The sequence below is a fragment of the Vulpes vulpes genome, chromosome 15, assembly GCF_048418805.1.
Source record: "Vulpes vulpes isolate BD-2025 chromosome 15, VulVul3, whole genome shotgun sequence".
In the NCBI taxonomy this organism is placed as follows: domain Eukaryota; kingdom Metazoa; phylum Chordata; class Mammalia; order Carnivora; family Canidae; genus Vulpes; species Vulpes vulpes.
Window position 1 is genome coordinate 72,320,550 of NC_132794.1, and position 22,147 is coordinate 72,342,696.

The 22,147-nt window shown below is 54.8% G+C and overlaps 1 protein-coding gene across 5 annotated transcripts in view; it reads left to right on the plus strand.

The window, feature by feature from the left end:
* The window catches only part of CORO2B (coronin 2B), a 132,946-nt gene that overhangs the window by 4,339 nt on the left and 106,460 nt on the right, over positions 1-22,147 (plus strand). The window contains exons 1-2 of one of the 5 annotated variants that reach the window (XM_072738966.1): positions 2,518-2,702; positions 6,276-6,390. The exons of 2 other annotated variants lie outside the window; for them this stretch is intronic. The gene's annotated coding sequence lies outside the window, so the exon portion shown is untranslated. Of the gene's footprint in view, positions 1-2,004; positions 2,703-6,275; positions 6,391-22,147 lie in introns of those variants that run through there. 2 more of the 5 variants (XM_072738964.1, XM_072738965.1) reach the window with 2 other exon arrangements.

Genomic DNA, 22,147 nt, shown 5'->3' on the forward strand with positions numbered 1-22,147 from the left:
CAGGTGTGCTTTGTTACATTAGATGCCAGCTGAGCGCTTTCCGTGGTCCCAAGGCCAGCTCAGGGGGTCAGCAGCCCAGGAACAGTACCCTGAGCAACCTGTGGGAATGCCCGCGGCGCCTCAGGTCTTAAGAGATGAAGTGTGGGCAAAGAGAATACTCGCCCTCCAGGCCTCCAGTTCCAGATTCACAAGTGGCATCATCAGATGCGCCCTGGCACCTCCCACTGTGCATCAACCTTTGCTCTCCTGCCCCTGGCCCAGCAGAGCCCCGCTCATCGCATAGGAGCCTCTGGCTCCTGCTAAGTGTGATGGGACAGAGGACAGCGTTGCCTTGTCCAGGTCGTCACTAACAGGCTTTCGCTTGGCGAGGTCACCGAAGAGTGGCCTCAGGGAATAAGACGTTTGAGTAAAAAAATCCAGATCTCTCTCTTGACAAATAATGGATCTGAGACCCAGGAAATGAGCCATGACTTACCAAAAGTCCCTCAGCAAGTTTGACGCCAGAGGGTCCAGAACCTGGGTCCTCCTCACTCCCAGGCAGTGCTCCTGCCACCTGGCTGTCCTGCAAGGGGGACCTCAGGCAGCCTGCGCAAGGACAGGGGTTTGGGGTCCACTCCAGTTACCCTACTGGACCCCTGGTGTCAGAGTTGCCCTCTGCTGGGCAGCCCTCTTCTCTTATTGAAAAAGCATCGGCGGAGGAGTGGGGGGGCACCTGGGTGGCTCAGCGGTTGAGCATCTGCCTTCTTTCAGGTCATGATCCCCTGGGATCATGTCCCACATCAGGCTCCTTACAGGGACCCTGCATCTCCCTCTGCCTGTGTCCCTGCCTCTCTGTGTGTGTCCTTCATGAATAAATAAATAAAATCTTAAAAAAAAGAAAAGAAAAGAAAAGAAAAAGCACAGGGCCAAGGCCTAGAGGAGCCCTTGCTACACCCAGAGTCGGGATAGGAAGGGAAGGGGTACGAAGCCCTTCTGGCTCCAACTCCGGGACCCAGGACCTGGCCCACCCAGGAGATGCCTGGACTCCCAGACATTCCACTTCCCAGCACCTCTTTCCTGTCTGGCTCTTACTGAGAGAAGAGATGAGCGAGCAAGCCTATGACAGAGCCAGTTCAAGGGCGGAGACGTTACCACACAGACCCAACTTCCAGAAACCTGAAGGGGGGGGGGTGCTTCTGCTGCCTTCTCTGCTGTGTGCACCCTTTCTACCTCCTCCCTCCACTCCGTTCTTCCTCCAGATACCCAGCATTCTCATGCAGAAGGTATGTGGCTAAAATTCATGGACTCTAGGGCCAGCGCCCTCCGAGCTCCTACTCAGGGCCAGGCCACGTGTTGGGCATTAGGGCCACAGAACGCCAAAGCCCCAGCCCCTGCTGTCCAGATGAGGGAGGAGATGTGCCAAAGTCCTGAGTTAAGAGTCTCAAGGTCCAGGGGGCACAAGCCAGGAAAGGTCTGTCTTCTCCACACTGTAAGTGCTCAAAACTTCGAGATCCTTCCATACTGTCTCTCCCTCTCAGAAGAGCTCTGATGAGTTACTTTCTTCCCAGATGTGCCCCCGCTGCCCTGTGTTCTCTTGGCCTGGGGGCCCTTGCCACCTAAGTGCCTATGGCAGCGTGCAGAGGCATCTGGGAAGGACTGCGAGGCTCCCCGGGGCCCCAGAAGCTGGCCCTGCGGAATCAGCATAGACTTGAGCTTGGCGGGTTTGGGAGTGTGGACACTGGCTAGACCAACGGCCTGGCAGCCTCGGTCCCTGGCAGCTCAGGGATGGAGTGAGTTTTTCCATCTCTCTCCCGGGTTGGCTAGCCTGGAGCAGACATGGCCTCAGCCACCGCCGGCTCCTGGCACTGGGGCAGATTCTGATTTGTATATGCTAGCCACAGAATTTGTCTGGTGTCCAGGAGATGAGAGAATGTGCAGATTCCCTGGGCGCCCAGCCCCCTCGCCTTCCCTCTTCTCCTGATCGGCTTGTTCCGTGTCCTGCCTTCCCTGTCCGTGGGCCCTTTTAGGCTCAGGCCCCTTGCAGCCCGCAGCCTGGGAAGCTTGGAGCAGCTGGCGCGGAGCAGGCCCTGCCAGGCCAGGCCAGATGCAAATCCAGTGGCTTCCACATGAAAAGAAGCTGTTGAGAATGAGCCTCTCCTTTGTGGGCTTGGAGTGGGGGACCAGCTGCAGAGGAGGCACCAGGCAGTGGGTTGGGGACAATGGAGGAGGAGCTGCCCCTCCCCCTGCCCTTCCTTGCCCACCCCCTCCCCTCCCCCAAGAGGCCCCTAGAGGACTGCCTAATTGGTTTCTGGCTGGCACCCTCCTTCCAATTAATTAACCCAGCAATGGGAGGCACCCAGGTCGGCTCAGGACAGTCCCTTTTACAGAAAACAAACACGAATCCTTTGGAGGGTCCCACAGTGAGGAGGGATCCCCCTATTTACAGCCGAATAAACAGAGTCTCTGAGTGAAAACATGGCCACACCCTAATCCCAGAGCTAATGTGGGTCAGAGCTGGGATGCACACCCAGATCTTCTGACTGGGAGCCAGAACCTTCTCAATCCAGTCGCTAATGGTCCGCATCCTGTGAAGATTAATCACCATCCCCTCAAGAATAACAGTTATTAAGTGGGCACTGGGCACACACGCTCGCACTGACTCTGCGCAGCCATGAGGTGGATTCTGTTAGCAGACCATCCCGCTTTCCAGAGGCTCAGTGAGGGTAAGTGGACTGCTCTGGGTTGCAGGTTTAGTGGATGGGGGAGTGTGGGTGGGGATCCGTACCCAGGCTGTCAGACCCCGAGCGCTCGGTGGGTCGGTGGGTCGTCTAACTTGCAGGGCCCTATTCTGACCCCCACCCCCACCCCCAGAGAGGGCTCTCTCTCTGCGTCTGGGGCCCTGGCACCCAACGTGTGCTCGCCCTTGCCCTGAGGGTGATGACACCCGTGGATGTGTTCTGCTTCGGCTTCCTGTGGCCTTTGCTGGAGTCGAGCACCACGTATTAATTCAAGGGGTGGGGGGAACAGTGTGAGGTGAGTGAGAAGGAAGGCATCCTGCACAGGGTGTGTGCCATCAGACAGGGCAACCGGCCCCCAGGTGCGAGAACAGGTGTAACGGAAGCACACCTTCTCCATGTCCACGAAGCAAGCTTTGTGTAGGGAACACAGGTCTGCAGTCCAGCCCTGCAGGCCTCACCCTTTTGAATGTTTACACTCGCTCTGTGCCCCGGTGGGTGGCCCTCTCGAGATGGCCCCCGTTTCCCAGAGGGTGCTCGTGGCTTAGAATGCCAGCTTTAGAGTCAGACAGATGGCCCCGTATCATTTACTTGCTGTTTGTTCTTGGGCAAGTTGCCTAACCTCTCTGAACATCTGTTTCCCCATCCATTAATTGGGATTGGTAATAGTAGCACTTAGAAGGATTATTATAAAGATTAAATGAGCTGATCCGTGTGAAGCACTTACCACACGCCTGGCAGTTAGTGTTGGCTATTAACGTCGGGAAGACAGAAAATTAAACAAATGCTTACAATGAGCGTCCTGGGGCTCGTGAAATGAGGAGTACAGGGAACTCTGAGGATAAGAGCAGAGGACCTGACCTAGTCAGAGGGGTGGGGAGGGGACTTTTAAGCTGATTCATGGGAGGGTGAGTAGGAGGTAGCAGGTAAAAGGAGAGGAGCTCAGGTGAGGGGAGGAGGCAGAGAGAGGAGCGAAGGCCGATGCCGATGCCGCCTGAGTCAGAGGCAGTTCAGCAGGAGCACTTCCTGCGTGCCAGGGTCTGAGAGCTTGGCACGGGTATGCACTCATTTTATGCTCCGGAGTGACTCCATGGTGTCATTCCCACTTCAGGAAGGAGGAAATGGGCACAGAGAGGCCGAGGATGCTGCAAGACGTTGTCCCAAGAGGCACAGTAGAGGCTGGTCCAGCCCCGGGCCTCCGGACTCTGGCACTGTTTTTCTCCTCCTCTCTGCGGCTTCCTGATGGTGGGAGGTTGGCCCTTCGTGGGCCGCTTTTTCTATCTGACCTGGGCAAGGGGGCTATGGAAGTGCCACGTTCTGTTGTCCAGCCTCTGCCGCCCCTCGCGGAGCCTCCCTGGGCTGCGTTCAGGAAGGCAGGGCCTCTCCTGGTTGGCAGGCAGCGCCAGGGAAGGGTCATTTATTTTTTCCAAAAGGAAACTTTGCCCTGGCAGGGAAATTTCCACCTTATATTTTTACCGGGCCCAATTATAATGATTTTTAGTCCTTAAATCTTTCCAATGACCTGGATTGGGCTTTGGTCTTTAAAATAAAACTCTAGGGGGAGGGGGATGCCTGGCTGGCTCAGTGGTTGAGTGTCCGCCTTTGGTTCAGGACGTGATTGCAGGGGTCCTTGGATCGAGTCCCGCATCGGGTTCCCCGCAGGGAGCCTGTTTCTCCCTCTGCCTGTGTCTCTGCCTCTCTCTCAGTGTCTCTCATGAAAAAAATAATAATAATAAATATTTAAAAAAACTAAACTAGGGATCCCTGGGTGGCTCAGCGGTTTAGCACCTGCCTTTGGTCCAGGGCATGATCCTGTAGTCCCAGGATCGAGTCCCACGTTGGGCTCCCTGCATGGAGCCTGCTTTTCCCTCCGCCTGTGTCTCTGCCTCTCTCCTCTCTCCCTCTCTCATGAATAAATAAATAAAATCTTTAAAAAAAAAAATAAAAAATGAAAAAAAAAAACTAAAATAAAATAAAACTCTAGGGATAGAGTGAACTTCCTGGTTCCCTGGTGAGAGAGAGGAGAACACCCGTGGTGGCTCTAGCTGCCCAGACGGGCGAAGTAGGGATGCTCTCCGGGTGGGTGCTCACATGCACTCAAGGTTCAACTTTGGAGCTGTCTGAGGCCCTCTGGTCCAGCCCCCTGTCTCCGTGGCCCTCCACACTTTCTAGGAACACGAGAATGACTCCTGATCTTAATTTAGATCTGTTTAATAAATACTGGTTTGTTAGAAGGCAGAGCCTAGCCTTTCACCAGGTGTTAGATCCCTGCTTTCAGGAAGCTGACCGCAGAAGGAGCTGACCTTTCTAGAGTCTTCATTGATACGAGGCTCCCACAAAGTATTTCATACTTATTTCCTCATCCGCTCTTCATGTCCTCTTACCGTTTCCCTGCCCCTCAGTGCAGAAACAGAGGCCTGGGGAGGGAAGGGAGCTAACTTCCCAAGACCACAAAGCCGGTGAGCAGCTGAGCCTGCCTTCCAGCCTTTCTTGCCACCTGGTCAGGCTGGTAGGAATGACCCTGAGACCTATGGCCAGAGCGGGGGATCCGGAGGCAAAAGACTCAGGCTCTGCTCTTGGCTTTGCGCCTCCCTGTGTGACCTTGAGCTAGTCCCTTATGTCTCCTGCCACCACCGGGGTCCCACGGCCCTGGGAGTTGGGCAGCGCATCCAAGGACAGCTAACCCTCTTCTCCCCTGCGGTTGTCCTGACTGTAGAGCTGTCTCACACTGGGCAGAAGAGACCAGCCTCCATCTGCTTGTACTCTGTCAGGCTGGTTTGGGCCAGATGAAAAGTTGCTTTTCCCTCTTCCTGTTCTATTTCGGCTGCTTTAGGATGCTTGGGACAAATGATCTGGCTATATGAATCGCATGTCCTGCTTTCGTCTGAAAAGTGAGACAAATAAAGCATCTAAACGTTGATCTGTATCATCCTGGATCCCCACAGGCCTGAGCTCCCTGCAGGACGTGGGGGAAGCTTGATCCCAAAGCACAGTCTTGCCCAAAGTCTCCTGGCAGAGAGACCCAGCCCCCACTGGCTAAGGACCTTGACCTTTGCTCCAGATACACCCTGGCACCCCTGAGGCTCAGACCCACTTTTCCTTTGAGTTTATGGAAGGGAATATCCTCTACTAGCTTGAGGGATTTGCAGCAAGCCACTTAATAAACACCTTGAGTATGACTTCAGAGCTCCCGGGGTTGTGATCAGGGCTCTGCGGGAGTTTCCAGGAGAGTTTCCAGGACGTCAAACAGCTGATGGAAAGGAAGGTGTTGGGGGAAGGGGACAAGAGGATTTCATTTCTGCTGGGCTTCAGGCTTCGTGAAGAAAATGCTGTTGGTGCCTGCCCTGCTGACCCCCAGGTGAAAGGTCACTTTGCAGGAATGCCTGGGGGAAATTTGGGATTCCGAGAAGTTTGGAATTCTGGGAAAGGGGATTTCTGTGTACCTGAGGGTCCATCTGATAACTTTTCATAATCTCACATGTGTCCTCTACAGACCCCAGGGCTGCTTTCCTGCCATAGTCATTAGAGTGTGAGAACAAACTCAGGTTGTTTTGGTCGCAGGCTATTTCAGGGCCCCGATCGTCCTGTGAAATTGGCCTTTCCAGGGTCCCGATCTGAGTTAATTCCCTGTTCTGGGAGCTCCTGTCCTGCCCGGTCTCCACCACGCCAGCCACAGGTAAAGGTCCACCGCATTATGTTGTATGGGGATTGTTTTAGGAGCTTGAACTTTGACTCCTTGACTTGATTGTGAGCTCACTGAGGCCAGGGATAATATCTGATTTGGGGGGTATCTTTCCCAGCACTTGTCAAAGGTGTGGTGTAGACTTTGGGGGTACTCGGTGTGAAGCACAAGGTTGGGCGGGATTTTGAGGAAGCCGGAGCTAGTCCCTGTATGTTGCTGCCTGGGCTAAATAAATCCTTGCTCCCCTACATGCATGGACTGCGAGAGCTGGATGGAACTCTAAAGAGATGGGATAGGATCGCCTATGTTGCAAAGGAGAAAATCCAGGCCCTGGAAGGTTTGTCAAGGGGGGGCGGGGGGGCACACGTGGCCGAGCAGGAAGCAGGGATCCCTCTGGTTGATGGCAGGCTCTAGTTGGGTGAGTTTCAGTTCAGTGGGTTTTTCTAGGTTTTTGGTAGAAATCAGGTTAAGGACTGATTCAGAGTAGGTGGTGGGGGATGTTCTAGAAAGGAGACTTCGAGAACTTCGCCTAGATGGCAGGGGGCACCCGAATGGAGAGGCTGAGCTCCCCAGGTAGCCAGCCAGGAGCACACCCCCCCCCCCCCCCCCCCAGTCGTGGCCCTGGCCCTGGCCGAGGTGGGAGGAGAGAGTTCTGAGACTCCTTCTGCTTGGCCACGGGGCTGTGATTTCTGAGATCTGGCAGCCAGGTGCCCTATCTGCCGGGCTGCCACCCTGGCTGCCAAAGGGGGGCCCATGAACCCCACTCTCCCTCCTGGAAGCCAGCCCTTCTGGCACGCTGGGCTGCAGGCAATCGTTCCCTCCTTTGTTTCTCTGAAACCATTAGAAGGGCCTCTGGGTTGGGAGCCTGGGTTGCTAAGAGCTTTCCTCTGGCCAGACCTTATCAGGGCTTGAGAAGCCTCCCGGCAAAGTTTTCCCTGGATCTCTGGCTTGGAGGGAGGGTGGGAGGGAGAGTGGGCGGAGGGAAGAGGGGGGCTCAGGAACCTCACACAAAGCCACCCCTCTGCGCCCCGGAGAACCCCAGTGCTGGACAGCATCCTCTGTGGGCCTTTGCTTTAGAAAAGCAGCAGGAGCAATGGTCTCCCCTGAGCCTGCGCTCCATGCCAAGGATGTCACATCCATTATCTTATGTACCCCACGACTCTAGCATTACCCCCACTTTACAGAGGGGTAGAGCAAGCCTCAGAGAGGGTGGCACACACCCTGGCTCCCACCGCGGGGAGGGGGGGACCTGGCCCCTATGTGCCCGATTGCACTGCCCCGTGGACGTGCAGAAACTAAGTGGCCTGCGGGCCAGATGGGGGGGTGGGGGGCGTTGGTCGTGCTGTGTGATTGTCTTTCTAAGCTCACCCTCCCAGCACCATGTCCAAGACTCAGTTCCTTTGGACCTTTTAAATGTTATTAAAATATAAATTCCCCTAGGAGGAGTAATACCTGACTTAAGTGGCTGTCACTGACTGCGCCCAGCCTGCAGATAAGGAGACCCGCGGATAATGAGATTCCAGCTGGGGAGAGGTTGCAGAGGAGGAAAGTGAGGCAGCAGTGGGGGCTGGTGAGCCAGACATCCCGGGGGATGGCCGTTGTTCTGTGTACCTGTCCGCCCTGGCTGCCCTGCTATCCTGACCACTGACCACCCTCCCTCCCCTCGCCCCTAAATAAAATGAGGCCCTAGCTAAGTTCAAAAAGCATTTGCCCTTGAGTGCTAGGCCCAAGGCTCATGCACCAAGCATGCAGGGATGCACCCACGCAGCCCTCTTGTCAAGGGATCCCCATCCAGTGGGGCAGACAGGCTGCCCAGAACACACACTGCAGGGATGTGGCACAGGGGGGCTGGTGAACAGTGGTGTGCACAGAGCTTTGAAGCCCAGGGCACAGAGCAGGGAGGCCAGGCAGGGTCTCTGGAGGGAGAGATCATAGCCGTCTCCAAGGATGAGAAGGCAGAGGCAGGTGGAGGGAAGGGCATTCTGGGGAGAGGGAACAGCATGAACCACACCATGGAGGGGGGCGCAGGAGTCGGGTGTGGCTGGGTAGGTAAGGTAGGGAGTGGTGAGTCAATGCTGGAGGGGCAGCTGGGAGCAGGTGCCGGGGCTTTGGCTGCACCTTGGGGAGGCACAAGGTGCCCTGGCAGGGTTTTAACAGAGTGATACGATCCGACTTGCCCTTTAGGGGGTCTGCTCCAACCCGACCTACAGGCAGAGAGTGAGTGGACATCCCAAAGCCCCCGTGCTGCCAGGTGGGGGCAGGGGTTTCGGGCCCCCAGCCCGGATTCCCTGCTGGTATCTCCCTGCTCCTAGGAGTGAGCACAGCCGGTACAGCCCCCGCCCCCCAGGGAGATACCCCCTCGGTGGCATTCCTGGTACTGGGCTTTCCACCTGCCTGGGGCTACCAGAAAGGCTGGTCCTGGGAGTTGAGAAAACAGAAGCAGGGCCCAGAGGGCCATTAGTCTCCTGCTGGGAAGATGGGGTTGTGGCGTGGAGAGAAGACCAGTGCAGGGGGCTTCTGGCAGCTTGAGCCTCAACCCCAGCTCTGATGCTGGGTGACCTTGGCTCAGTCATTTCCCCCTCTGGTTGGGACTTTTTTTTCTTTGCATTATTTTTATTAAACTTAGACAAATGTTACATCTTTTCATTGTACATTTTGCTTTTCTCCTCTCAGTATTATATATTGTGATCTATGTAACTATACGTCAAATTTGTACCTTCTTCCTAAATACTGTATTCCTATCATAGCAATTACACGGTCTTAATCTATCCTTCTACTGATGAAAATATAGTATGTATGTCCAATTTAGTGTCATACAAACCTCAAGGCAGTGATGAACATAGAGATGTGTATCTGTGTGCCCACAGGTGCATGCCTCTGAAGGCAATACACCAAAATAGAAGTGACTGTTTCATATTTGTGTTCTCAGAGCGATCCTGTTACTCTAAAGTAATAAATCTAGTTTATTTTCATCGTAGTTTTAGACATTTGCTTTTTATGTTCTGATCTTCAGTCTTGCTAGATTTTATTTTTGTATATCGTGTAAAATAGAGACTTATCATTTTTTGTTCATATGACTCTTCCATTTACTAAATAGGCCATTCTAGCTATCTTAGGATAAAATCACCTGGTCCAAGGCTGGGTGCGGGAGGAGCTTACGGATATACTTACTCCCCGTTGCTGCCCAGCCTCAGACCCTGCCCCATTCGCCTCCCTCTGAGCCACATCCTCTAGGGCGTGCACACACATGCGCCCCCGTGCACACGCGTGTGCACACACACTCCGGACTGCCAAGGTCGTGAAAAGCTAACAAAACTTGGGGGTTGAGGATCAGAGTTTGAGTCCTGGCTCTGACACAACTTGCCCCGTGACTTTGAGCAAGTGGCTGAGCCGGTCCAAAACTTTGTGCTTATTCCCTCTCATTCCGTATAAACACCAGCCCTTCCCGCACCAGGAACTCTATCAGTCAGCCTTTTCTGCATCTTTTCCATACAGCCTCCTCCAGCCAGAGAGCCCTTCTCTGATGAACATTCTATTCACTTTTTATTGGTGACCCAGGGTGAGGTGGGGTATAGTATTAACTGGGATAGGGCACAAGAGAACCTTCTGGAGGGATGGGAGTCAGGTGATTGTTAGCATGTGTAAAAATTTTTCAAGCTGAACACTTAAGACCTGTGCACTATGGGCATGTTGAATGTGTTTTAGTATATTAATATTAAACTATGAATATTTTATTTTTTATACAAAACAATTATTGACTTATTATATTGACTTGTTAATAATATAGTATTAATATTTAATATATTTGATTTTTTTAAAGCAAGTGGGAAAAAGATCCTTCCCAGCTTTCTAGTTCAAGCTTCATTTCCCTCCATCCGTTCATATATTCATTCCTTCGACAAATATTTGTGCTCTGGGCAACCCAGGCATGCAGAGGCGCGTTACTGCCGTGGGAGCTCAGAGGTGCAGAGCCCTCAGTGGCCCCACATTGTCATGACTGGTGGCTCTCAAGGCTGGTGCACATCCCCTGGGGAAGTTTAAATAGTTGCCCCCAGGACCAGCTTCGTGGGATTGTGACCTGTGTGATGCTTGATGTTCTGCGGATACTATCTTGAAATTCTTTATAATTTTTGATCAAGGGCCTCTACAGTTGATGTAGTTGGTCCTCTCTGCCCCCTTCAGCCAGAACCATAGAATCAGATTCTCTGGGAAGTAGAGTCCAGGCATGAAGATCTCTTTAAAGCTGAATTTCCTTCTGGACTCATGTCCAGGGCCAGCCCTCATCCTCCAGATAGCTGACTGAAGCAGAAGCTGGCACCTGGCTCTCTAGACACTTGTAACTGAGTCGGAATGATAAGACCTCACACGTGAGGGTGTCACAGGAGCAGGTCCCAGGTGGCAGCGGAGACGGCGATCCGTGAGGAAGCTCGGGGAGGCAGGGGGGATCCTCGTGGGGTAGGAATGGTCAAGGAAGGCTTCAGGGAGGAGGTGGCTCATTCGCCATCCTGAAAATGGTGAGAGCAAAGAATGAGAGAGGGGAAGAGGCAGCATTTAGGAGAGGGAAGGACTCATCTCGGGGAAGGGAGCAAACAGGCTAACCGTGGTGTGCGGTGTGACTGAGTGGAGGGAGTTGTGGCTGGGAAGCCGGAGTGGGGCGGGATTGGGAAGCACAGGAAATGACAGTCTGAGAAGTCAAAATCCGGTTGGCAATGGGGAGCCGATGAATGTTCTTGGCCCAAGAGTAATGTGCTCTGTGAACGACAATGAATAAACAAAAAGAGGGTGTGGGGGAACCATGGGTGGGGGGGGCTGGCCCGCTAAATTGCCAAGGTTTCCAGCCAGAGCTGTGGTCCACCTGCCCTTGGTGGCTCTGCATCCCCTCCCTGTAGGAGGTGCCTGTCTGTGCAGGAACCCCATGTCCCCTCCCCTGTGGTCCTGGGCAGCAGCGACTGACGCATCCCCAAGAACAACAGACACTGAACAGGCCCTGTGCTCCCATTTCTAGGAACGGCAAGTGGTAGGTGGGAGGGCCGGGGGGTGCCTCTGGTAAAAAGCGGGGCTGTACTCTCCCACTCCTACCGGGTTCCCCCGCCCCGGTGGGCCACCCCCCGCAGGAAGGCAGCTGTCCCTGCCATCCCGTATTTCCCATGGCCTGGGGGACACTGCGGGGGGCGGGGGGTAGGTGAGGGTCCTGCCGGAGTCACAGGAGCCCCCATTTCTGAGTAGCCGGCAGCAGAGCAAACGCAGATCTGTTTGTTTCTCAGCCTCCTGAAATATGTATGCAGGAAGATGAGAAAGGGGTTCTGTTTATTGAACGCATCCTCCAGGGAAGAAGCCACAGGGAACGGGCTGCTTCCCGTGTCTGAGAGCCAATGAGCAGAGAAGGAATTTCTTTGGATTTAAAGCCAGCCAGAGCCTGTGTGCTTGCAGAAGGAAGGGGGGGAGATAGGATTTCTGGAGGGGACCGAAAGCCCTCTCAACCCCCTGCCTCCGGTCCCAGGAAAGCCTTTAGGCACAGGCTTTCCTAGTGACTCCAAATAATAACTGAAATCTCAGCCTAGCTCTGTTCTGGGCTCTGCCTCTACTGTGCTGTGTGACCTTGGACAAGTTACTTGACTTCTCTGGGTCTTTGTTTCCAGCTCTGAAAAGAGAGAGGTATCAGTCCAGTTCTGTCTGTCTCTTGCCAGTGTTTGGAGAGTCAGGGGGGCTGTGGGATGGGGAGCAGTGGAGGGGGAGGAAGGGATGCAGGGAGCATTATACCACGCAGAAGTCCCCGCTGTGCAGTGCTCCAGGCCAGAGAACTGACCGGAGGCAGGACTGGATGGCCAGCCAGCCGGCAGCCTCAGCTGCGGCCTGCAGGGTCAGGCCAGAGGGAAGGCTCCCAGGCCCGAGGCCCCCCCCCCCCCGGGACCCCTTCCCTCCTTCCTCCTCCAGCTGAGTCCTGCTGCATGTGTCCCTGAGAACTCGGGCAGGATTTCCTCCCAGGAAGGGGACACGGCTGTCCGGTTTAGACCCCCCGGGAGTCGCAGGCACCAAGGAGCATGGCTGCGGGGCTGGCCTTGTCTTCAGATGTGAAAGTCTGCGCTCTGGGCCCCGAGCGTCCCGGCAGGCCACGCTGTGCCCCGTCCTGTTTGGCCTCTGGGGCAGGGCTGCAGAGGCTTCTCCAGGGGCCAAGGTTCGGTTCCCAGCGACATCACTGGCTCACTGTTCCCGGATCCACGGTGGGCCTTGTAAGAGGTGAAGGTCAATAACGGTGTGAGTGTCAGAAGCACCTGAGCCCTGATCCAGGAAGCACCAGCTCCAAGCCAGGCACTGCTCAGAGAGGGGACAGAGGGGACAGGGGTCCCCCACCATTGAGGAAGCTGAGTTCTGCCTGGGAGGCTGACACTGATACTGATACTGGCCCAGAGAGGATCAAGTGTGGGGGGCAGGGGCTGGGAGCTGGGGCGGGGGCCACGGGAGGAGCCAGAGAAGTGCAGATTGAGGCTGGGGCCAGTAGCGGATCAGCCAGTCCAGAGCTTTTCATAGAGAAGAAAGATGATGGAGTCAATAGATCCCATGACGATAAATATTCATCAAGCACATACTCCGCCGGCCACCGTTCTAGGTGACAGGGCACAGCAACATCGCTGAACAAAAGATCCCCCCTGCCCTCAAGGGACTGGCTCTGGAGGCTCAGGAGACAGGAGAGAAGAGAAATACATAAATATTAGGATGTCAGGGTGTCACTGGGTGGTAAAGGCTGTTGAGACAAATGCATAGGGGCGCCTGGGTGGCTCAGCGGTTGAGCGTCTGCCTTTGGCTCAGGGTGTGATCCCGGGGTCCTGGGATCAAGTCCCACATTGGGCTCCCAGCATGGAGGCTGCTTCTCCCTCTCCTCTGTCTCTGTGTCTCTCATGAATAAATAAATTAAATCTTTAAAAGAAAAAGAAAAGGAAAAGTGCATTGGGGCTGGGGGTGGGGCAATAGGCGAGCAAAGGGCCGGGCTATTTTAGATAAGGTGGCTCTGGAAGGGGGATGTGGAGGCCCAGAGTGGAATGAGGGGAGGGATGGAGCCACGTGGAGTCTGGGAAGCCCTTGCGGGCCGAGAGCAGCAAGCTCAAGTCTCCGAGTGGGGGAGGCCGCCTGTCCCTGAAGGCGCAGCCAGAGGCCCTGGTCCAGGGCAGTGTGAGGGCAGAGGGTCAGAAAGGAGGCTGAGTCCTCCTCCTTCCCACAGGCTGGCACCTGCTTTCTGCTCGCTACTGTTTGTTGACTGACTGCTTGAGAACGGCGGCTCAGAGCAGTGGGGAGAGGAGGCAGAAGAGACTGGAGGTCGAGCGCCCAGCAGCCACGTTGAGCTGATGAGGCGCTGACCCAGGGCAGAGGCTGGGGCACAGGGAAGAGGATTCTCCAGGCCCGGTGACTGGGTGGGAGGAGAGGCAGATGGCAGCCAGGTATTCCCGGAGCTGGATCCACAGATCCGTGGGGCATTACCACACCCCCCGCCGCAACCAGTCACCTGAGCCAGCCCAGCCCCTGGCCCGTACCCGTGGAGCAAAACCAGAGCTTCCCACCCCACTTGTCCTTTTGAGGATGCTCCAAACTGGGCTGCGTGCTCCCGCAGGGCCGGCTGGGCTCGGCAGAAGTCCTCGGGGGCGGCCTCCCCCGCCAGCCTCACCTGGCATCCAACCTCATTAGTATTTTGAGCAGAAGCATATTTATTTTTTCCTGCGGGGAATTGGTGCCCTGCTCATTTCAAATGGAGTAAAACCAAAGAGCAATTAAGAAGAGGCCCAGCCTTCTCGGGTCAAGGAGAAGAAGGGAGGAGGGAAGTGATGTTGCTACGTTGCAGGCTGCTGGGCACCCACCTCTGTTCCGGGTTGGCCAGGGTTTGGGTGGCCAGGAGGGAGGTGCTGTAGGATTTGAATTCGCCAGTAACAAAATACTAATGATCAACGTTTACCTGGCGCTGAGCGTGTGCCAGGGACTATGCTAACTGTTCTACACGCATCTCATTCTTTCAACAGCCTGTGAGGAAAGAGGGTGGGTGGCACGGGGTGTGTTGTGTCCATTTTATGATTGAGAAAACTGAGGCTCAGAGAGTTAAGTAGCGTGTCCCGGGTCCCACAGCTGGTAAGCTGGTGGAGCCAGGGTCCTAGCCCATGCCCGATGCACTGTGGAGCCCATGCCCTTTAGCTACCTGGCCATTTTTGAAATGTCCCTCAAAAGTATTGCATTTAACCCATAGCTTCCCTCTAATTTCTGTTGCCCTCTCATCAAGGGGGAAAATGGGCCAAACAAATAAAAAGCTCTCGCTGGGCTGGCACACGGAGGCTTTAGTGGAGTTATTGAGGCGCACAGGACAGAGAGGGGGCTCAGCCAACCTCTGGTCCAGGCTATGGGGCTGGCCCTGCCCCTCTCCCTGGGGCCTGCAGTTACACCCATTGCTCTTGGTGGGCCGGGGGGCAGCAGGCCTGTCAGGGGCCATCCTGGTGTTTGGGGCAGGAGGCCTGAGCCGGCCAGGTGGAAACGGTGAGGGCTGTCGAGGAAACAGGACACGGGCTGATGTTTTGGAGGCAAGGGGTCTGGTGGGGACATGTAAGAGAAAGCAGTCAGTGGGGCACTGGGGTTCCTGGGGCACAAAGGAGGGGCTGGCTCCGGTCAGCGGCCGTGTCCCAGATCCAAGCCCCCCTCAACCGAACCATCTACCTTTTCCACAGGCTTGGCTCTGAGAGCATTTCCAACTTTCAGAAAATCAGCTCCCCCAGAGGCTGAAGCTCAGGAGGAGAGGGTTGACGGCTGGCCAGAATTGGGGTGTCCTGGCTCCCGGGCCCCTGAGCTTGGTTGCTGGCCAGAGAGGGGGCTGGGGGCGGGGGCTGGGTGGGGGGAGAGAGAGAACAAACAGGAAGTTTTGCCATCTCTGCTGCTCTGTCTTGCAGGGTCAGTGATTTTGCTAATAGCAACCTCCTGGAAAAAATTGATCCCATTTTCTCAGGATAGGAAGCCTGCTTTCTAAAAAAGTCTGGACCTCAGAGAAGCCAGGGGAAGGCAAGTCCCTGGCAAGTGTCCCCCCCCCCCTTTTCACACACCCCCTCTGCCCCGCCCAGCCCACCAGATGCGGGGGGCCTCTCTGCCTTCTCTCCCCAACTCCTTACTTCCCACTCGTGGCTCTGCAGCCAACCTTAGCCCTCCCTGCTCCCTTCCTCTCTCTATGCCGGGCTCTTCTCTGGGCAGCAAGGGGCTCATCCATCACCTGGTCTGTGTCTGGGGCGCTGGGGGTTTGGTGCAGAAACCTTGCCAGGAAAAAGCGCCCATTCTGCCTGGAAATTCTGGAAGTCTCGCAAGGGTGATGCTGCTTGAGGGAAGCTGGGGGTCGGGAGCTAGGGGGACACGAGCTGGGCTGCCCTGCTCTGAGCCTGTCCTGGCTTTAGGCCTAAGCTGGCCTGGGCTGCCCCGGATTAGGGGAGGGGGCAGGAAGGAAGGCCTACCAGCCTGTGCACCTGGAGTCCGTTGTCCACCTGGGCAGCAATATTCTTTGGCTTCCCCCTGCCCAGGCCACTTCGCTAGATGTTCAAAGCCTTCCCTCTCCTACCACGTTTACCTCCATGGCTCCTGCCCACACCCCGCCCTCTAGCCACACTGGTGTGCTTGCTGCCCCCAGATTCAACGTGTGCTTTTCAAGAGGCCTCCTGCCCCCTGCTTTCAGGGTCCAGCCAAAATGCCACCGCCTCCACGGAGCCTCCTCTGATCTCTCCTCAAGTCCCAACTCTGTCCTTCTCCTGTCACTACTGTGCTAGGAGGGTTATAGCTGAAGATGCCCTACCTCCCCTGCCAGAAGGCAAGCCCCGCGTCCTGAGTGGGAGGGAGCGTGCGATGCCACGGATCCCGTGATGCATTTCTCGTGCCTGGCCCCGTATATGTTCGAGTAGAGATGTTTGAATGACGTATTTGTCTTTTGCACGGACAGAAGAAGCTATTCTGTGCCTGCAGCATGGTTTCAGCCATGTGAGATGCATTTGTCGGCAAATCTATCAAAGGGTGCAGGATAGAGCTCCCCAGCCCTGACCCTGGAAGGGCCTGGGACAGATATAGGGAGCCTATTCTTCTTTCTCCCGCTCCCCCCCCCCCAACACTGCTATCGGCTGTGCTGCCCTTGAAGAATTCTAAAGGGGGGGAAGTGTTCCCCAGTGCCTCCCAGACCTCCCGCCCAAGAGAGGCGGTGGCCTGGTGACCTCCTAACAGCAGTGGGCTCTGCTGGGGCTCTCCCGTCCCCTGGGCGGCTGCCATATGCTCTCCGGACGTCCGGGTCTCATTATGCTCCAGCTCAAAAATTCATCTTGGCTAATTGTGCTTGAGGCCTGAGTGAATTCAGGAACTCTCACCCAGCCTCTGTGGGCCCGGAGTTTCCATGGCAACGAGGGAGGTGTTCTAATGAACTGCATCCTTGGAGACGGGCTAGGGGGACCCTTGCCTGTCCCTCCGCATAGACTGTTGGTGCTGCTGGACTGGGGGCCCTCCTCCACACGGGGCCTGGGGCTGGGAAGAGGGGATGCGGGCAACCTCAGCAGACCGCCCCCCCCCCCCGGGGCGGGGGATCCACAATCCGCCCCAACACTGTGCCGCAAGGGATAAAAAACACTCTGATGATCTCAATCTCAGCCTCATTGCAGGTCAGGGAGTTTCCCTTCCTCCACAAACAACTAAACAAATACCCTTTCATCTATAACACGCACATACTCCAAATTCCATTGCTTTGAGTGCCATCTCTCTGTGGAAGTTGCCCTCCTCCTTGAAGGTCTGGCTCAAATGCCACCTCCTCCAGGAAGCCCTCCTGGAATCTCTCTTTCTCCCAGCCCCCTTTGCCACTGTGGTCTGTGCTTCACGATTGTTGTTCAGCGCCGTTGCCCAGAAGTGGACTTTGCCAAGTGTACACCAGGTTCATTGCATACCAGGTAACAAGCTCCTCCAAGATAGGTAACTCCCTGCCTACCTCTCCGGAGCCTCAGATGTGGTGGCCTCATAGGGCTCAGAAGGAGAAAAGGGGTCTTTGCTAGAAGCCTCTCTCGGCACTCGGTCCTACCCTAAGGCCCAGGCCTGGGAGCTTCTCTGTGGGTGTGGCCCCCAGGGCCTCTGGAGACTCTCTTCCTCCCACGACTGCATGATGACCAGGCGATAGCTCTCTGTCTTTCCCATCCCTGAGGAAGAAGGGATGCCCAGGCTTTTGGGGGAAAGAGTGGGAACGAAAAAGAGACTAGAAGAAATGAAGGCAGCAAGCGGGGGCAGCCCTGGCCCAGGGCCCAGCCTCCTGGCTGCTGGGCCCTTCAGCCCTGCGCCTGGTCCCCCACAGGGGAAGACGAGTGTGGGAGGAGGGTCGGGGGTGGGGGAAGAGAGATGCAAACCCAGCGATTTCTCCACATCCACCGCACTTCCTTCTCATCTGTCCTGCTGACTCTTGGTCTCTAGAAGTGACCTGGAGACAGAGGAATGAGAGGGGAGGAGGCCGCCTGTCTGGCTTTTAATTAAAAGAGACAGGATACCTCCCAGCCAGCCTTTTGGGCAGTGGCACCCTGCAATGTGTGTGTCTCCCTTAAGGGATGGGGTGGTGGGCGAGTTTCTGGGTGTGTGAACGGCTGACAGAGAGGAGAGATTTGAAAAGCCATCCAGAAAGTGGAGTCGTCTTCTTGCTCCCCCATGCCCTCTCCCCTTTAAGGCCACCAACTGTCCTTGAGCACCTGCTGTGTGCCAAGCTCTGGGCCGGGCCCTGGGGATGCAGTGATGGATGAGATGCCTCCCTGGCCACCAGGGCAGCGGGGAGGGCGGGAAGGGTGTTGGGACCCACGTGTCACTGGGCCTTCCTTCACCCGACATCCCCCGAGTGCTGCCTTTTTGTAAGCACTGAGGATAAAGTGAGGGACCTGGCAGCTTGACGGTCAAGGACAGGTGCAAGGAAGTGCAGGGTGTGGGGCCTGATGCTCACAGCGCTGGGTGAGGAACCCAAGGCAGAGGGAAGTACAAGGAGGTCTGGGGCAGGAGCAGCTAACATAGTCGAGGGGAATCGGAAGGCTCGCCTGAGGAAGTGGCCCTGGAGCAGAAACCCAAAGGAGGAGGAGGATTTGACCAAGTTAGGAAACGTGGCTGAGAGAGAGGAAACTAGCATGTGCAAAGGTCCGGAGAAGAGCAACAGACTCCGTGGGCCAGGAAGAAGCTGAGTGCATTCAGGGCTTCCATGTGCCGTGCCGGGTGCAGGCCGAAGAGGGGGCCTCCAGTATCCAATGTGCAAGGACCACAGACTTGTTCCTGAGGGCAGGGGAGGGGGCTGTTTACTGGCTTTACACAGGGGAATAACACTGGATTTAGGCTTAAAAGGGTCACTCGAGTGTGTATTCTTTTGTGATGAAAAAATTAAAAGATTCCCAGGGTTTTTTTTTTAAGATTTTATTTATTTATTCATGAGAGATACAGAGAGAGGCAGAGACACAGGCAGAGGGAGAAGCAGGCTCCATGCAGGGAGCCCGATGTGGGACTCGATCCCAGGACCCCGGGACCACGCCCTGAGCTGAAGGTGGGCGCTCAACCCACCTCAGCCACCCAGGAGTCCCAGATTCCCAATTTTTCATGGAGGATCACTCTTGGTGCCATGAAAGGAAGCTAGCGAGAGGCAAGGAGGGTATCACAGCGATTGGGATATTTGGCCCACGTTAGGGTCTGACTCTGACACACGCATACTTTACGTAGACGTTTTCATTCACCTTGATACAGACATTTCAGGCCACTAAAGAGAAAGAGGAGCACAAGGGCTCTCGCTGGTTTTCTAACATGTGTCTTCAACTCCTGTCTGTCTCTGTTGTGTCCCCAAGTTAAACAGGATCCAGCGATCATCTCCATGGTTCCCGGGGCTCTTATTGCCCTGGTTGGTGAGGGTCCCGTAGTTTGCCTGCTTTGGGGCGTCTCCTCTTTTATTGCCCCTTGTGGGGGAAGGATGGTAGCTGTGAGTTTCATAGCTCTCCACCCCAGTGAAGGGAAGTTCAGCGAGATGAGCAAAGCCCACTTTCTTTCCCACTAAGAACACAAAGAAGTAATTCCTTCCTTTCTTTCTTTTTTAAAAAGATTTTATTTATTTATTCATGAGAGACACAGAGAGAGAAAGTCAGAGACGCAGGCAGAGGGAGAAGCAGGCTCCTCAAGGGGAGCCCAATGTGGGACTCGATCCCAGGACCCGGGATCACACCCTGAGCGGAAGGCCAGATGCTCAACCACTGAGCCACCCAGGTGTCTTGAAGTAATTCCATTCTGCTCTTCTGATAGAAGTATTTCATGGAAGCAGATCTGTTTTGTGGGCAAAGAGGGACTGCTTGTACGAGTCATGCACACACACATAGTTATTTCTCTTGTTGGGATTAACACCTGTTTCCCCCTGAGCAGGAAGGTGCTAGAGAGCCCCCTGCCCAGTTTGGGTTTGGGAGGGCAGGTGACAGATATCAGGTGGCCTGGGCTTAGGGAGAGAGTAGCCAGGTCGGCTGCTTTCAGATACAGAATTGTCCCTGTCCTGTGCACTCATGCACCATCAAAGTCCCAGGCCTGGCAAGTGCCCGGCTTCTAGCAGGTGACTGGTTTACTAAACTAGGTGCTGGGTGGCTGAGTGGCTGACCAAAGCAATGACTGAGTTGAATGAATGAATGGGAAGATAGCACAGAGGAGGGGATGTTGGCCTGGAACCTCTAAGTAATCATGATCCAGTAGACACAAGGATGCTAAGGCGAGGCATGGTGACAGAAGGGCCTTCATGGAGGATGAACCACGGGGACAGTGCGAGGTCACCCAGTAGATGCCAGCAGTCTGCATCTCCCAGAGCAGAGCCAGGTGCACCCGGTGTCTTGAAGTGGTTGTCCCCCGCCTCCCTCCCCATTCATATGTTGAAGCCTTAACCCCCAGTGGTGACTGTATTTGGAGATGGGGTCTTTGAGGAGATGATTCAGATTGAACCAGGGAAGAAAGGTGGAGCCTTAATCCTGTAGGACTGAAGTCCTTATGAAGAGAAGCAAGAGACACAGGAGTGTGCGGTACGCAGAGGAAAAGCCATGTGAGCACCAGGAAAGGGAGGGCTCCCCGGAAACCAATCCTGCCAGCACCTTGATCTCATTGGAACTGTGGGGGGGGTTAAGGCAGCCAGCCTGTGGTGCCCTGTCACGGCAGCCCTAACAGAGGAGCGCGCATGGAGACGCTGGAACTCAGCTAGGAGGTCAAGGTGGACAGAGCATGGGGGGGGGGGGGGGCAGGAATTCAGAAGGGCAGCTGGTCTCCTTCGGAGACTCATTCTAGAACGTGCACAACCCTGGAGATTCTGAACAAGAGGCCGGCTGTGGGGTCAGACTGGTGGGGCCCAGATCCCGGCCTCTTCCACCCTCCAGCTATGAGGTCCAGGATGGGTTTTAAACCTTCAGTTTCCCCATCTGTAAATGGGGATAGTAAGAGTAGTCACTTCGGTCACCCCCTTGTACAAGTAGCATCGTGAGCATCAAGTTTCCTCACCTACAAAAAGAGTGAACACAGAGCCGGGTGCACAGTAAGCTCCCCCCCCCCCCGGAAACATACCCGCCCCTCTTCATCTCCACTGTGTTTGCTGGCCCACGATGTCACTTAGATGTCCCCTCTGTCACACGAATTCCAGGGGCTCCAGCCATTGCTCAGAATGTGTTGAGACCTACTCGGGAGCACCTTTCAACACCAGCTTCTAAGTAAGGTCAGGAAATCATTTGGAGCTTCGTGGCCAGCCTCCCCGCAACCCACCCCCCCAACCCGTCATCCCCACCTTGAAAAGACCAAGCTTGTGTCTACATAACTCCGCTTGTGGCTAAGGAGAGGAACCCTATTAGTGAGGGGCAAAGCTATGCCCTCACTGAGGCCATCCCTAGCCAGTCCTAAGTGGGATTTCACTCTGGGAATTTAAAAAGTAATTTTTTGGTGTCTGTTTAAAGAAAAAAAAAAAAACAAACTAGTGTTGATTTGCTCTCCACGATGTGGTTAGAATATGTGCATGTCCTTCCCAGGGGGCTACTCCCCGGAAGGCCAGCTCTCTGTATGTATCAGGCCTAACTTAAAACAACCATTTCACTTCTGTGTAAATCCAGTGAGTTCTTTGTGCTAGCATCCCAACAATCAGAGGTCCTGGGAACCTGTGCAAAAGTGAGATTGTAGGTGCCTTCGTTATATTTGGTTATATGTCTTTCGCCTTTCTCTGTTATTTATTGTCTTGATCGTTTGGAGAAAATTAAGCAAACTTTTAAGAAGCCTTCTAAAAAAGAAAGAAACTCCAAACTTCCAGCTGCCCCGGGTTGTCCTCGGTCCTGTGGCAGTGTGTTCCAATGCTGTAGGAGCCGTTATCAAGGACACATAAAAGTAAAGGAGTATCAGCCTTTTGCAAAGCAGTTTGGCAACATGCATCACAAGCCACAAAAATGTCCATATCCTGTGACCTAGTAGTAATCCCGCTTCTGGGAATCTGTCCAAAAGAAATAATCCAAAGGCGCAGAAAGGCTCTATGCATCAAAATGCTCATCATGGCATTATTTATAACAACAAAAGATGGGAAGCAAAATAAAGGCCTCGCAATATGAGACTGGCTAAGTAAATTAGGCAGCATTTATTCAATAGAACATTTTGCAGCCGTTAAAAATTCTAATACCAAAATGATATGGCAATGTGGAAAAATGTTCATGCTGAGTGAAAAGGAAAGGATGCGGAGTTTTTCTGCACACCGTGATTATCGCTGTGT